This window comes from Bos indicus, chromosome 4 (genome assembly GCF_029378745.1).
Source record: "Bos indicus isolate NIAB-ARS_2022 breed Sahiwal x Tharparkar chromosome 4, NIAB-ARS_B.indTharparkar_mat_pri_1.0, whole genome shotgun sequence".
Classification (NCBI taxonomy): Eukaryota; Metazoa; Chordata; class Mammalia; order Artiodactyla; family Bovidae; genus Bos; species Bos indicus.
The window spans coordinates 31,374,363-31,387,691 of record NC_091763.1 but is presented as its reverse complement, the minus strand read 5'-3'; the positions used below and the strand labels follow the sequence as shown (position 1 = coordinate 31,387,691).

The following is a 13,329-nucleotide window of genomic DNA, read 5'->3' as shown; positions in this document are numbered from 1 at the left end:
GGTTACAGCTCCTTCAGTTTCTCTCAGGTAGGATCTCATGGTAACACATCACAAAGCCCACCATTATCAATATGTGAACAGGTAACTCAGTGGCATTTTTCTCTCCTTTGTAAATCAAACAAGCTTAATATATTCTACAACTACCATACATCAAGTTGATTTTCTTTGTCTTGGGAAGAGCGCCCTATATAGCAAAAGATATAGATGTACACACACATGACTTTTTAAAACTAAATACTAACTTATTGTCTCTACTTTCAAAGAAACCAGGACTTTCCTGGTGGCTGAGACACTAAAGCGTCTGCCTACAGTGCTGGAGATCTGGGTTCGATCCCTGGGTTGGGAAGATCGTCTGGAGAAGGAAATGGCAACCCACTCCAGTAGTCTTGCTGGGAAAATCCCATGGACAGAGGAGCGTGGTAGGCTACAGTCCATGGGGTTGCAAAGAGTCGGACATGACTGAGCGACTTCACTTTTCAAAAAAACCATCTGTACATGCTCGGATCTTGTGGTAACCTAATTTAACTGTAGCCTTGTGAAGTATGTTTGGTTATTGGTGAATAGCATAGTTCATGGTGTTTTGCCTACTGAGATGAGCACAGTGTGGGGACATTAACTTAAAAGCATCATTTCAGAAAGATGTCTCTGTGCAGAACCCATTCAAGAATAAAATGTGACTTGAAGAGTCCCTTGTCAATAAGGGAAGAAGTGTGTGTGTTTATACAATATATTATGATCTTTGGGTATCAGTTCCCAAGACGAAGATAGTAATTTTTCTTTGCAATATACATGCAAAACAGATCTTTTTAATTGACAGGGTATACAGATAGACTATAGTTCAAAAGCCTCAATTCTTCGGTGCTCAGCTTTCTTTACAATCCCAACTCTCACATCCATACATGACTACGGGAAAAACCTAGACAGACCTTTGTGGACAAAGTAATGTCTCTGCTTTTGAATATGCTGTATACGTTGGTCATAATGTTTGTTCCAAGGAGTAAGCGTCTTTTTATTTCATGGCTGCAGTCACCACCTGCAGTGATTTTGGAGCCCAAGAAAATAAAGTCTGCCACTGTTCCCATTGTTTCCCCATCTATTTGCTATGCAGTGATGGGACCAGATCCCATGATCTTTGTTTTCTGAATGTTGAGCTTTAAGCCAACTTTTTCACTCTCCTCTTTCACTTTCATCAAAAGGCTCTTTAGTTCTTCTTCACTTTCTGCCATAAGGATGGTGTCATCTGCATATCTGAGGTTATTGATGTTTCTCCTGGCAATCTTGATTCCAGCTTGTGCTTCATCTAGCCCACCGTTTCTCATGATGTACTCTGCATATAAGTTAAATAAGCAGGATGACAATATACAGCCTTGATGTACTCCTTTTCCTATTTGGAACCAGTCTGTTGTTCCATGTCCAGTTCTAACTGTTGCTTCCTGACCTGCATACAGATTTCTCAAGAGGCAGGTCAGGTGGTCTGGTATTCCCATCTCTTTCAGAATTTTCCACAGTTTATTGTGATCCACACAGTCAAAGGCTTTGGCATAATCAATAAAGCAGAAATAGATGCTTTTCTGGAACTCTTCTGCTTTTTGATGATCCAGTGCATGCTGGCAATTTGATCTCTGGTGCCTCTGCCTTTTCTAAAACTAGCTTGAACATCTGGAATTTCATGGTTCATGTATTGTTGAAGCCTGGCTTGGAGAATTTTTAGCGCCAAAGAATTGATGCTTTTGAACTGTGGTGTTGCAGAAGACTCTTGAGAGTCCCTTGGACTGCAAAGAGATCCAACCAGTCCATCCTAAAGGAAACCAACCTTGAATATTCATTTGAGAGACTGATGCTAAAGCTGAAGCTCCAGTACTTGGGCCACCTGATGTGAAGAACTGACTCATTTGAAAAGACCCTGATGCTGGGAAAGATTGAAGGCGGGAGGAGAAGGGGACAACAGAGGATGAGATGGTTGAATGGCATCACGGACTCAATGGACATGAGTTTGAGTAAACTCCGGGAGTTGGTGATGGAGAGGGAGGCCTGGTGTGCTGCAGTCCATGGAGTTGCAAAGAGTCGGACATGACTGAATGACTGAACTGAACAGATAGACCATTTAGCCATCAGTTTGTACATTAACAGTCACAGGTTTGTGGAGTGTTACTGTGAAATCCTATCTAAGGCAAGTGGAAGGAACTTTCAAAGGACGATCCATGAACATTTCATGTTGGGTTGCTTCTTTGGTGCATTGGTTTAAAATAGAACTTCTTATAGTTGCTTAGATGAAATTTAATTTTACATACTTAACTCAATGGTACAGCTTTAGTATTATGTCCATTTGTGAAGGAGGACCAGGAGGCATATAAAAAAGAGAAAACTACTTGAGTTTTTGGTGGTGATGGAATAAGGTAAATTTTAAATTAATTTGTTATTTTATGCTGTTGTATTAATATAAATCAATATAAGGAAATTTTATGTGCATACTAGATGGTTAGAATTAGGGTGAATTCTGTTTATGTCAAAATGATGATAATTCTGGTAGTGAGTCATTGTTACTATGGATTATGCTTTGCAAATTTTAAAAATTTATCTGACATTTGGGTTATTTAACTTGAATATAAAGACAATAATTTTTTTTTTTAATTCCAGAATAAAAAAGATGCCCGTAGTGAAACTGCTTAGAAATGAATCACTATTGACACTTTAGTGTTTATTACTTTCTAGGTTATATTTCTTGTGTGGTGTATATTTTGTAAAATATGTCCAAAAAAAAATGACTCTTATTTTGAGGTCTGTGCTTTTCCCTTAATGTATTTTCAGCACCAACAGTACCTCCTGTGGCATTGGTTGTTGCTCATAGCACCCTATACCATGGATTTATCATCCCCTGACCATTATGGTTGTTTTCCATCTTTTGTATTAGAAACAGCACAGATGAACTTCTATATGGGGAAATTATTGAAGAAACTTGTTTGCAGATATAAAGGTATTAGCCTCTTGTTGAGTTATGAAGACCAAATGAGATCTGGGTAAAAGGCTAAGACTGGGTGATTTTTGTTGAGTTCTTACCTTGTGCAAGCATCCTGCTTCTGTTTTTATGCAGCATCGCATTTCAGCCTTGCGCAGCACAATGGGTTGTCATTTGCATTGCAGAGGTGAAGCATTTGAGACAGGAAGTATTAATGAAGAGTAATTAAAAATAGCAATTTTTGCTATTGTACAGTAATTGCTGTAGTAATGAAAAATAGCAATTTAGGGTTCAAAAGGCAATTCTCTACATTATCTTCACTTAGGACACTTCATAGTTACTGAATAAGTCTCAACAGGTGGGGTTTGGGATTTGATTATAGAGTCTTCTTATTTGAAGAATTGTATAAAATGAAACCTATGAAATTTTATTAAACAGCATTTTAACTTTTAGCCTGTTAGGGATCATGAAATACTGTAAACATGACTGCATGGTTTAGCAATTCAGATATTTCTTCAGACTGGCTCTCAAGTCATGGGATTCCATTGTGTGAACTCAGAGGTATGCTCTGGTAAAGATGTTACAGCAGGTAAATCATGACCCAGGACTAGACTTATTAGCATGTTACTATAAAATCCTAAAATGGGGTTCAAGGCTAGTTTTAATTATTTTTTTTTCCTTTATTTTATTTATTTTTTTATACATTATTTTTTTTTAATTTTATTTTATTTTTAAACTTTACTCAAGGCTAGTTTTACAGGAGGGCTCTGAGGCTCTGAGTTGCTGTACCTTAGTAGGTAGAATGACCCCAAAGATGAATGCAGTATTTGGCACCTGTAAATACTCACTACGTGCTAAAAGGTACTCTGCTGATGTAATTAAGTGTACAGATCTGGATTGTCTGCAAGTACCCAGTCTAATCCTGTGAACCTTGCTGTGGTGAGCATCAAAGAGAAATGACAGAAGAGAAAATAAGGAAAGATTCGAGTGTGAGGATTCAGTGTGTTGTTGCTGGCTCTGAGAAGTAGGTCTCCCTGTGCAAGGACCAGAGAGAGGCCTCTAGGAGCTCAGGGCAGGTTCCAGGTGACACAAGCAAGCAAATGGGTCCCCTAGTCACGTAGATGCAGGACCCAGACTCTGCCAACCACCCGGATGCTCTTGGAAGCATCTTCTCTCCCAGTGCCTCCACAGGGAACACAGCTCCGCCTGTACCTTCGTTTTTGGCCTCATAAGTCTCTAAGCAGAGGATCCAGCTGAGCCATGCTTCCTCTGCACTCCTAACCTATGGCAGTGTGAGATGATCAACGGGTGTTCTCTTAAGCTGTGGGTCGTGATTTGCTAGGGCAGAAATACAAAAGTAATACACACTGCTTGTCGAATACAGCCACAATCCCTTGGTTCATTCAACAGCAGTTATCTCTTGGATGCCAAAAGCTGCCAGGCCACAGCTCGTTGGTTGATCCCTCTGAAGTTTCAAAGTGAATTTCTAAATCTGAGGTCTGTCTTACATACCTTTGTAAAAGCTTCAGAATTTTGTAGAAATCTAAAAGTATATTTTTAAAAAAATATAAACTCTAGAAATACCTGCACTGTAGGCCCTTTTCAGTGAAGCCTATCAGTCACTTTTATGCTCCTGGCAATGTGGGGGCCATGTAGGAGGCATATTATAAGCAGAAGCAGTACTGATTGTCAAGGAGTTTTAATAATTTAGATAGGAAGAAGGGTTTAAACAAATGAAATAGTAAAGCAACTAGGGACTGAAGTGTCCTTCTATTATAATTTGTTGTTAAGCTCAGCCGTATTGCTTATAGTAGTGTGATGATGACGATGATGATGGTAGCTAACATGCACGTAGCACTCGCTGTTGCAGGCACCATTCCTGGATGCTTTATAGGTGTTAACTCACTTCATGCCCATAGCAGTCCTGTGCTGTGGGGTGGAGGGCTGTGACTCTGCCCCAGCAAACAGATTCCCAGATTTCCCTCAAGGTTGGCATAAACTAGATGAAGATTTCCCGTTCCTGTTATAGGCTTTTGGATCTTGTGTTCTGCATCTTGTTCTTCCAGGATATCCTCCCACATTCGCAGTTTTTGTAGATAGACTTCCTGGTTGCAAGGGTCTTGGATGATCTGGATTCATGCCAGTGGGGGAGTTTCTGTGTAATGTCCCTTGTTGTTGTTCAGTCGCTCAGTCGTGTCCGACTGTTTGTGACCCCACGAACTGCGGCACGCCAGCCTTCCCTGTCCTTAACTATGTTCCTGAGTTTGCTCAAACTCGTGTCCATTGAGTCAGTGATGCCATTCAACCATCTCATCCTCTGTTGCCCCCTTCTCCTCTTGCCTTCACTCTTTCAGCTTCTATAGGACCTGTCCCTTCTGATTGGAGATCCTTACTGTAGAAGATCCCTGGAATGTCTAGAGCTATAGGTTATACTCCTGCTGCAGTTTAGAAACTTACTTCCAAAAAGCACACTGATTAAGAAAGACCATATAAGGAATGACATGTAATACTAAATAAAAGGCATGCTAAAGACATGTTTCCAAATTATGTCTTTAAAGATACTTTGTTAAATAAACCATATCATATAAATCTACTGAAGAATCATTAAATGTGACATAGATTGAAAATACTCTGGTCTTACCAGAAAATGGAAAAAAGTAACTTGAGACTTAAAAATTTTTTAAAATATATTGATATAAGCATAATCCATGTTTTATTTCATTGTCATAGCAAAACCCAGGGTGTCCAATGTATACGTGTTTCCTTATAACATTTCATATATATAAAATGTTCGTCAAGAAATTCATGTGGATGAGCAGTTAGAGCTTTGGGGAAATGACTAGATCAAGAATTGAGAGAGCAGCTTTGAAGACTGAAGGAGCAGATTCACCTGCTCTTTTGAAAAGATGTCAGTGTCATTTGCTTGCTCTTTTCGGATTACATTTGGCCAGTACATCTGCAGCATCTCCTGTTCTTTGTGCCATGAAATTGAAGAGATTTCCACAGTAAGGAATGGCCTCCAACTGTTCTTTTTCATCTGTTGAGATTTGCCCTCCCCCTGTCTCTGTTACCCAGATGAAATGCCAATAATATCCCCAACTGTTCTACTGCAGGCTGACAGATAGACGACTCCCAGGAGGTTTATGCTTGTTCTCTTTTGATGATAGTGGATAATTTGGGTAGGAGGCATTCATAAAACAAATCTTTAGAACAAATCCTTGGTCTGGGTACTTCTGAAATTTACCTTCCCATATAAAGCATCTTCTACTGAACTTCACATAGTAGAACATTTCCACTGTGGGTAGTTCTGAGTATTTGAAAGTTTGTAGAGCTAAAACATGCGTTTTTGCCACAAGAGAAGCCACTGCAATGAAAAGCCCACACACCACAACAAAGAGTAGCCCCTGCTTGCCACAACTAGAGAAAACCCAAGCACACCAACGGAGAACTCCCTCAGCCCAAAAAAGGAGATGTGGAAATAGGTGATACTGAAGACCAGATGAAAAGAATATTATATATGAAATATTGGACATTGGACTCTGTCATGGTGTCATGCGAAGTCTTTGAAGAGTTTTTTAGCAAGAGATTAATATAAGATTTATATTTTCTATTGAGTATGATGTGGTTTGAAGAGAGGTAAATGAGAGGCAACAGTCTGAGTTGGGAGGAGATGGTGGGTTGCATTAAATCAAGGACACCTCACTTCTTGGCTTGAGACCCTGGTACATGGTGGTACCATTCACTGCCTGGGTATATGGGCCATGCTACAGATTAGAGAGTGGAGGGAAGTGTAAGAAAGTGACTTCACATTTGGAAGTGTTGAGTTTGAGTTACTCGTGGGGCATTTAGGTCCTGGAGGTGGATGGGGATGAGACTTTTGGACCCTGGAAATGCAGATAGATTGAAATCCTGTGAGTAAGTGAGGTTGCCTAGGGAGAATGAATGGAAAGAGAAGAAGGTTGAGAGAGCTAAGAACAAACCACTGAGGATCATCAAAACTTAAAGATAGGGGAAAGCGAAGCCTTGAGGGAAGAGAAGTGGCAGCCAGAGAGAAGAGAGAAGAGCCTGGAGGGTATGTGTCATGGAATCCTGGTGGCTAAGGACAAGAGGACGGTAACATGCCAGACCCTGCTGAGGACAAGATAAATGAAGACTGCTATATCACGTCGACCGTGAGGAGGTGACCACCTTGGGGTTGTCCCGTGAATCCTGTCAACTCCTCATAAGCCGAACAGATGGTACTTCAAACTGAGTACAATCCAGGTGTTGCTGTCTCTGGAGTCCATCATTTCTTGCTGACCTGAATGTCATCCTCGTACTATTCCAAAACCATTGTTATGCAATTCTAAATCTCATTTCCATTGTTAACTTACACCATGCTTATGATCAACTAAAAATTATCACATCTTTCTAATGTGAACCTCATGCATAGGAGATACATGTACACGTAGCAGACCTAAATAACAGACTTAAAAAACTAACTTACATATAGGGGCTTCCCTGGTGGTGCAGTGGCTAGAGACTCCATGCTTCCAGTGCAGGGGGCCCGGGTTCAGTCGCTGGGCAGGGAACGAGATGCCACCTGCCGCATGTGAGCCTGAAGCTTCACATGTTGAAACTAAGACCTGGCACAGCCAAGTGAATAAATATTAAAAAAAAAAAAGAAAAGAACTTACGTGTAGGACTTTATTCCACTAGTTAGTTTCAGGTCACTTATGTATGTATTAGTCTTTGGTCAGTGATTATCTAAGTTACAATAAAATAGACATATCTGTATTTAGTCAACAAAGTCTTTATGAGAATTTTTAAAAATATCCCTAATATCCTTGAAATAAGAATAAGCATATTTTATCATCGTAGCATGCTTAGCAAACACGTCTTTGATATGGTGAGAGTAGTTATTAGGAAAACTACTATTTGTTAAATAAACTATTAGGCAGAGAACAGTACTGTCTAGACAGATAAATAACCTTCTTAATTTTCCAATTATGGGTTGACATTAGCAGGTAATCACAGGATTATTCATGTGTCAGTCCTGTGGCAATATTAACTATTTAGAACAGAAGAGTGAATTTGGAAATGGGAAAATGGGCCACTGAGGAACAAAGGAAATTGTCACTGAGTATGTGGCTCTTTCTTCATGGGACAGAAGTCTAGCCACCATCACTACTCAGTTTATATCTTATCCAGAAATATGTTGATGGCTTTAATAAGCATATTTATTTATTTATCTAGAATTTTTAACCCTGTTTTGGGAGCAAGTATATTTGGGAATAAAAGAGGAAAGTGTATTGAATTATGTTTCTTCTTACATTTAATTTAGGAAATTGAGAAAATGTGTTCTGTGTTTTAAAAACATTTTGATTATATTATCAAAATTTAAAGATTTCTAAGATTAATAGATTTATTTAAAACCTTTAGGAAATTTGTGAATTCATGATTTTCTGAAACATTAGTTTATAAGGATGGCCCTTTGGTGGCGTCTGTCACTGTTGATCTGTCTCCCACAGGGACCTATGTTGGCTTTCTCCAGCTTCACGCTTGGTTTTCAGGGGCCTCTTCCTCCAGGAAGGCCACCATGTGTTCTCAGTTGACCTCTCCATGGCCATGATCTCTGGCACTCGGGGCTTGTATTTGACACTTTCTGTTGCCTCTTGAACCTTGTGCTGATGCAAGACTCATTGCATTTGTATTTTGAGTCTGAAAGCCTTATTAAGCCAGAGAAAAACAGACAATATGCTGGAACTGAGACTAACCCTGATTCTTGTTGAATTTCAGGGCTATTTTGTGAGTAGCCCTGCTGGTTTTTAAAGATAGAAAGCCAAAATACTTCAACACTTTAAAACATTTTAAAATTGCCGATGGGTACCCAGAGGAAAAGGAAATTTTGATGTGTTTTATCAGTCCCTTAATTATCCTCTATTTAGATATTCACAAGAGCAAATACACCCTAAGCTGCAAATGTGTTTTGAGTTATAGGGTTCTTTTTATATTAAGTAAACTATGTTTTAAAGTTTAAGCTTCTTTAAAAGCTCCCTTGCAATTTTCCTTGTGCTTGGGTCTGTCAAACCACTGATGTTGTAACGGAATCTTACCATTTGATTGGATTATATCAAAATTTAATACCTAAAACACAGTGAAAACCATGTTCCTTTACAAATGATTTAAATTAGAGGAGAATAAAATAAAAAGTAAAAATTGATTGTCAGTTGAAATGATTTCAAGATTAAAAGGTTGAGTCTTGGAGAAGTGAAGATGTCTTATTAAATAGAAGAGTGCTTCTCAACCCTGGATACAGTGTAGAATCGCTTAAGAAACTTGGGAACAATAGCAGCAGTAAATACTGATGGCTGGACTTGTCCCCCAGAGATTCTGATTTAGATGGGGCCCAAGTATCAGTTGCTTTTTTAAAGCTTCCCAAGTGATTCTCATGTGCATTCAGGTTCAAAATGGATGCAAAGCCAAGCAATTTAAAAGAAAGCATTTCTTAGACAGAATATAGTGACTACATAGCTATTTGACAAGAAGAAACATGAGAAAAAGATGGAGACAAACCTTCAGCTTAAAATTAGTAGAGGTTTACTTACAATCCATTATTCACAAATCTGAAATATAAAAGCCCTAAAACACAAAAGGTTTTCATGACTTGTGTGTTTGTGTGCTTAGTTGCTCGGTGACGTCCAGCTCTTTTGTGAGCCCATGGTCTGCAGTCTGCTAGGATCCTCGTCCAGTTTCCCAGACAAGAAAACTGAAAGGGCTTGCCATTTCCTACTCCAGGAGATCTTTTCGACCTAGGGATCGAACTCACATCTCTGGCATCTCCTGCTGGTGGATTCTTTCCCACTCTGCCACCTGATGCCAAAGTCTAACCTAAACTGAATATATTTAGTAGAAAATCCTGAGACTCCTCCTAGTCTGTCTTTATCCCATTTGGTATGAATAATCATACATTTCATTACAGAAATATTAGTGTGTCTGATTTCTTATTATCAGACCTCACTGAGGGTGTGACATAGGTAGGGTACATTTCTGAGCTACATAAAATGTTCAGTCACCAATTCAATGGACATGAGTTTGAGCAAGCTCCGGGAGATGCTGAAGGACAGGGAAGCCTGGCGTGCTATGGTCCATGGGGTCGCAAAGAGTCGGACACGACTGAGCGACAGAACAACAACGAAGGCTTGTGATAGACCACTGTGAGAATGGACTTCCCGTCAGATCAACAGCAGTGCATTTCTTCTAATTTTCTAGGCAGTGGTTTAGCACGCTCATAAAATAAAAACAGTGGTGAATATCAGAGCATGGCTCTTGGCCATTTTTAAATATACATTTATAGGTATGTAGTTTTTGATACTGATTTAAGAAGAGGGTTCCATATGTGTCGTGATGAGAGAGGCTTACATTAAGGAACAGCACAAGGAGATCAAGTAGAAAAATAATTGTCTATAAAAGACTTTTCAGTGTAACAGACTCTTCCCCCAAGTTAATGGTTTAAATCAGCACATATTTACTGTACCTTCTTCTTTTTTTTTAAGTGAAACAGGTTAAGTGTTTATTAGGAAAAAGGGTATGTGTGGATAGACACACAAAGGCGAACTCAGAGAGAGTCGCCACATATTTATTATCTTCATCAGTCCCTGAGTGTTAGGAATTCAGGAGCATCTTAGCTGGTTGGTTTTTGCTCAGGGTTCCCAGAAAGTTATCAAAATGTGGGCCAGGACTTTAGACATCTGGAAACTTGAGCGTTGCTGGGGTGTTATGTTTCTTTTTCAGTGCCGACGAGTCCCGTATTAGTGCTTACAAAGAAAAGTCTAGTCTCTGTTTCTGCAGTTGTTAAAAGTTTAAGTTTTCAGAATAAACCTAACAAGTATTTGCTAAAGGAGGCTTGGAGTCCTAATTTGTTCTGAAGATTTCTGCTACAAGTCCCTTCTTAGGGGGAGTGCCTTCTCTTTGGATTTTCCTTGTCCTCCCTCAGGCAACCTTTTTTTTTTTCCCCTCCCCTGGGTTCTGTCTCTGTTCCCTTTAAGTTGCCTCTTCATCCACCTCCTGTGGGTCAGTGCAAGCGTGTTGATGGCCCTGAGTCATGGTGCTGAAAAGATAGCTGCCTCAGCGGAACTTCTGCCCAGAAGACAGGCATTAGTCACAATTGAAAATAATGAAATAATGATTGCTGGTGTGTCTTTAAAAAAAAAAAAGTGCTAAGAGGATACTGTGTTGTTGTTCTGTCACTAAGTCGTGTCCGACTCTTGCAACCCCATAGACTGCAGCACGCCAGGCTCCCTTGTCCTTCCCTGCCTCCCTGAGTTTCCTCAGACTCCTGTCCATTGCGTCAGTGATGCCTTCCAGCCATCTATAGGAGACTCTAACGGGATCTCACCCAGTTTGTGATTTGTTTGCTCAATGCTTCCCCCTTTGTATTTTGGAGGAAGAATAACCTGCCCTTGGGGTTTTGCGCAAAAATGTTTTCCCTCGGGGGCAGAAATGTGGAAGCTGTTCTACATGCCACCGCACATAACACTTGTCCGTCCTCCCTGACTGCAGATGTTCAGGGGATGTGGTGTGGTACAGTAGAGTATTCTCATTTATTTTATGGAAAAAAGAAAAAGCTTAGGTTCATTTTTAACTGTGAAGTTCTTGTCTTTCTCACTATCCTTTTTTTTTTTTCCATCTTGGCTTCCCAAAAAGTGCTCTGTGGGTTTCTTGCTCATCCTTTTTCTCCCTTTCTTTCTCCACCAAATCTTTGCAGAGATGTTTTATATAGTGTTGGGAATATAACATTTTCCTTTTCTGAGCTACTTCTGTTTTGAGTCTTATTTCTAAATCAAGAAAGAAAAACTGAAGCTCTCATGAAGAGAGTCTCAGGTATAGAAAACTGAAGGAGGAGGGTGGAGAAGACAGCTTTAAGTGAGCCACCTTCTGCATCTTTTTCTGTCTCTGCTGCCTTTCTATGTCTGAGCCAAGAGGAGTCTTCCCTGGGCGCCACAACATTAGGAAGCCATTGACAGGGCCCCAGGGAGCCTTTCTCATCTGTGTCTTTGTCCACCTCCAGATATTCTCCCCTGTAACAGGGGATTGTGTGTAACGGTAAACCTTACACACAATTTCAAATGTCTAAAAAAGGCACTAATTTGTGTTTTGTTTTGTTTTTTTGCTTTTTTATTACTACACATGCAAGTATTTTGTAAAGGCTTTCCTCTGATGAATCATCACTTCTATCTCTCCCAAGTCTCTTTTTCTGCATAAGTTCTTCAACTAAATTTTTATATCTGTGAGCTTTTTTTTTTTTTTTTAACTTTTAATTTTGTATTGGAGTAGGAGCGGCTGAGCATGCGTGCATGTGCGGGCGCACGCACACATGTGCGCTCACACACAGCTGATTGACAATGTTGTTTCTGGTGAATAGTGAAGGGACTCAGCCATACATATACATGTATCCCTTCGCCCCCAAACTCCTCTCCCATCCAGGATGCCACATAACATCGAGCAGAGTTCCACGTGCTCTACAATAGGTCTTTTGTTTGTTATCTGTTATCAGTACAGCAGTGTGTACATGTCAACCCCAAATTCCCTAACTGTCCCTTCTCTGTGTCCTTCTCTCAGCAACCATCAGATGTTCTCTGTTAGTCTCTTTCTGTTTTGCAAGTTCATTTGTATCATTTCTTTTTAGATTCCAAATATAAGGGGTGTTGTATGATGTTTCTCCGCCTCTGTCTGACTCACTTCACTCAGTATGACAATCTCTGGGTCCATCTGTGTTGCTGCAAATGGCATTATTTCATTCTTTTTAATAACCCAGTGATATCCCATTGTATATATGTACCACATCTTCTTTATCCATTCCCCCATGAATGTTTTTGGATTTCAAACCCCCACCATTAGAGAGGGACTGATTATCTTCTCATTACAGTATAATTTTCCTGAGGAAGCCCTAAGGAAGCAAAGAATCAGTTAAATCAAGAGTATATATACCCTTTAGACTGGCATTCACACTGGCCAGCCAGGGAAGCGTGGCAGTAAAGCAGTGTGGGGGAGGGGGAATGCTTTCTTCAGGGATGACTATACCTTGATCATTGTGGTATGGATCCCAGGCAGAGTCCCAGTGTCTCGCTGAGCTGCTTTTGCCTTCACATACATCAGGGTAAATTAGATTAATTTCCGTAGCAAATCTTCTTTAACCTTGAACTTCACGCTCTGCCTTTAAAATTTCACTTGTATAACACATTAAGCTGCAGGACCCTTCCAAACTCACTACCACCAACCCTTGAAACCTCCAGAGGTTTCCCAGATATTATCCTCATGTTATCTTTTTTTTTCCCACATTATCTTTGCAAGTGACTGTGGTTATCTTTCTTGGTCTCTGTTTTATGTTCCTT

The 13,329-nt window shown here is 39.9% G+C and overlaps 1 protein-coding gene across 3 annotated transcripts in view; it reads left to right on the top strand.

Moving 5' to 3' along the window:
* Positions 1-13,329, top strand: part of RAPGEF5 (Rap guanine nucleotide exchange factor 5) — a 256,592-nt gene that overhangs the window by 102,200 nt on the left and 141,063 nt on the right. The window lies entirely within an intron of this gene.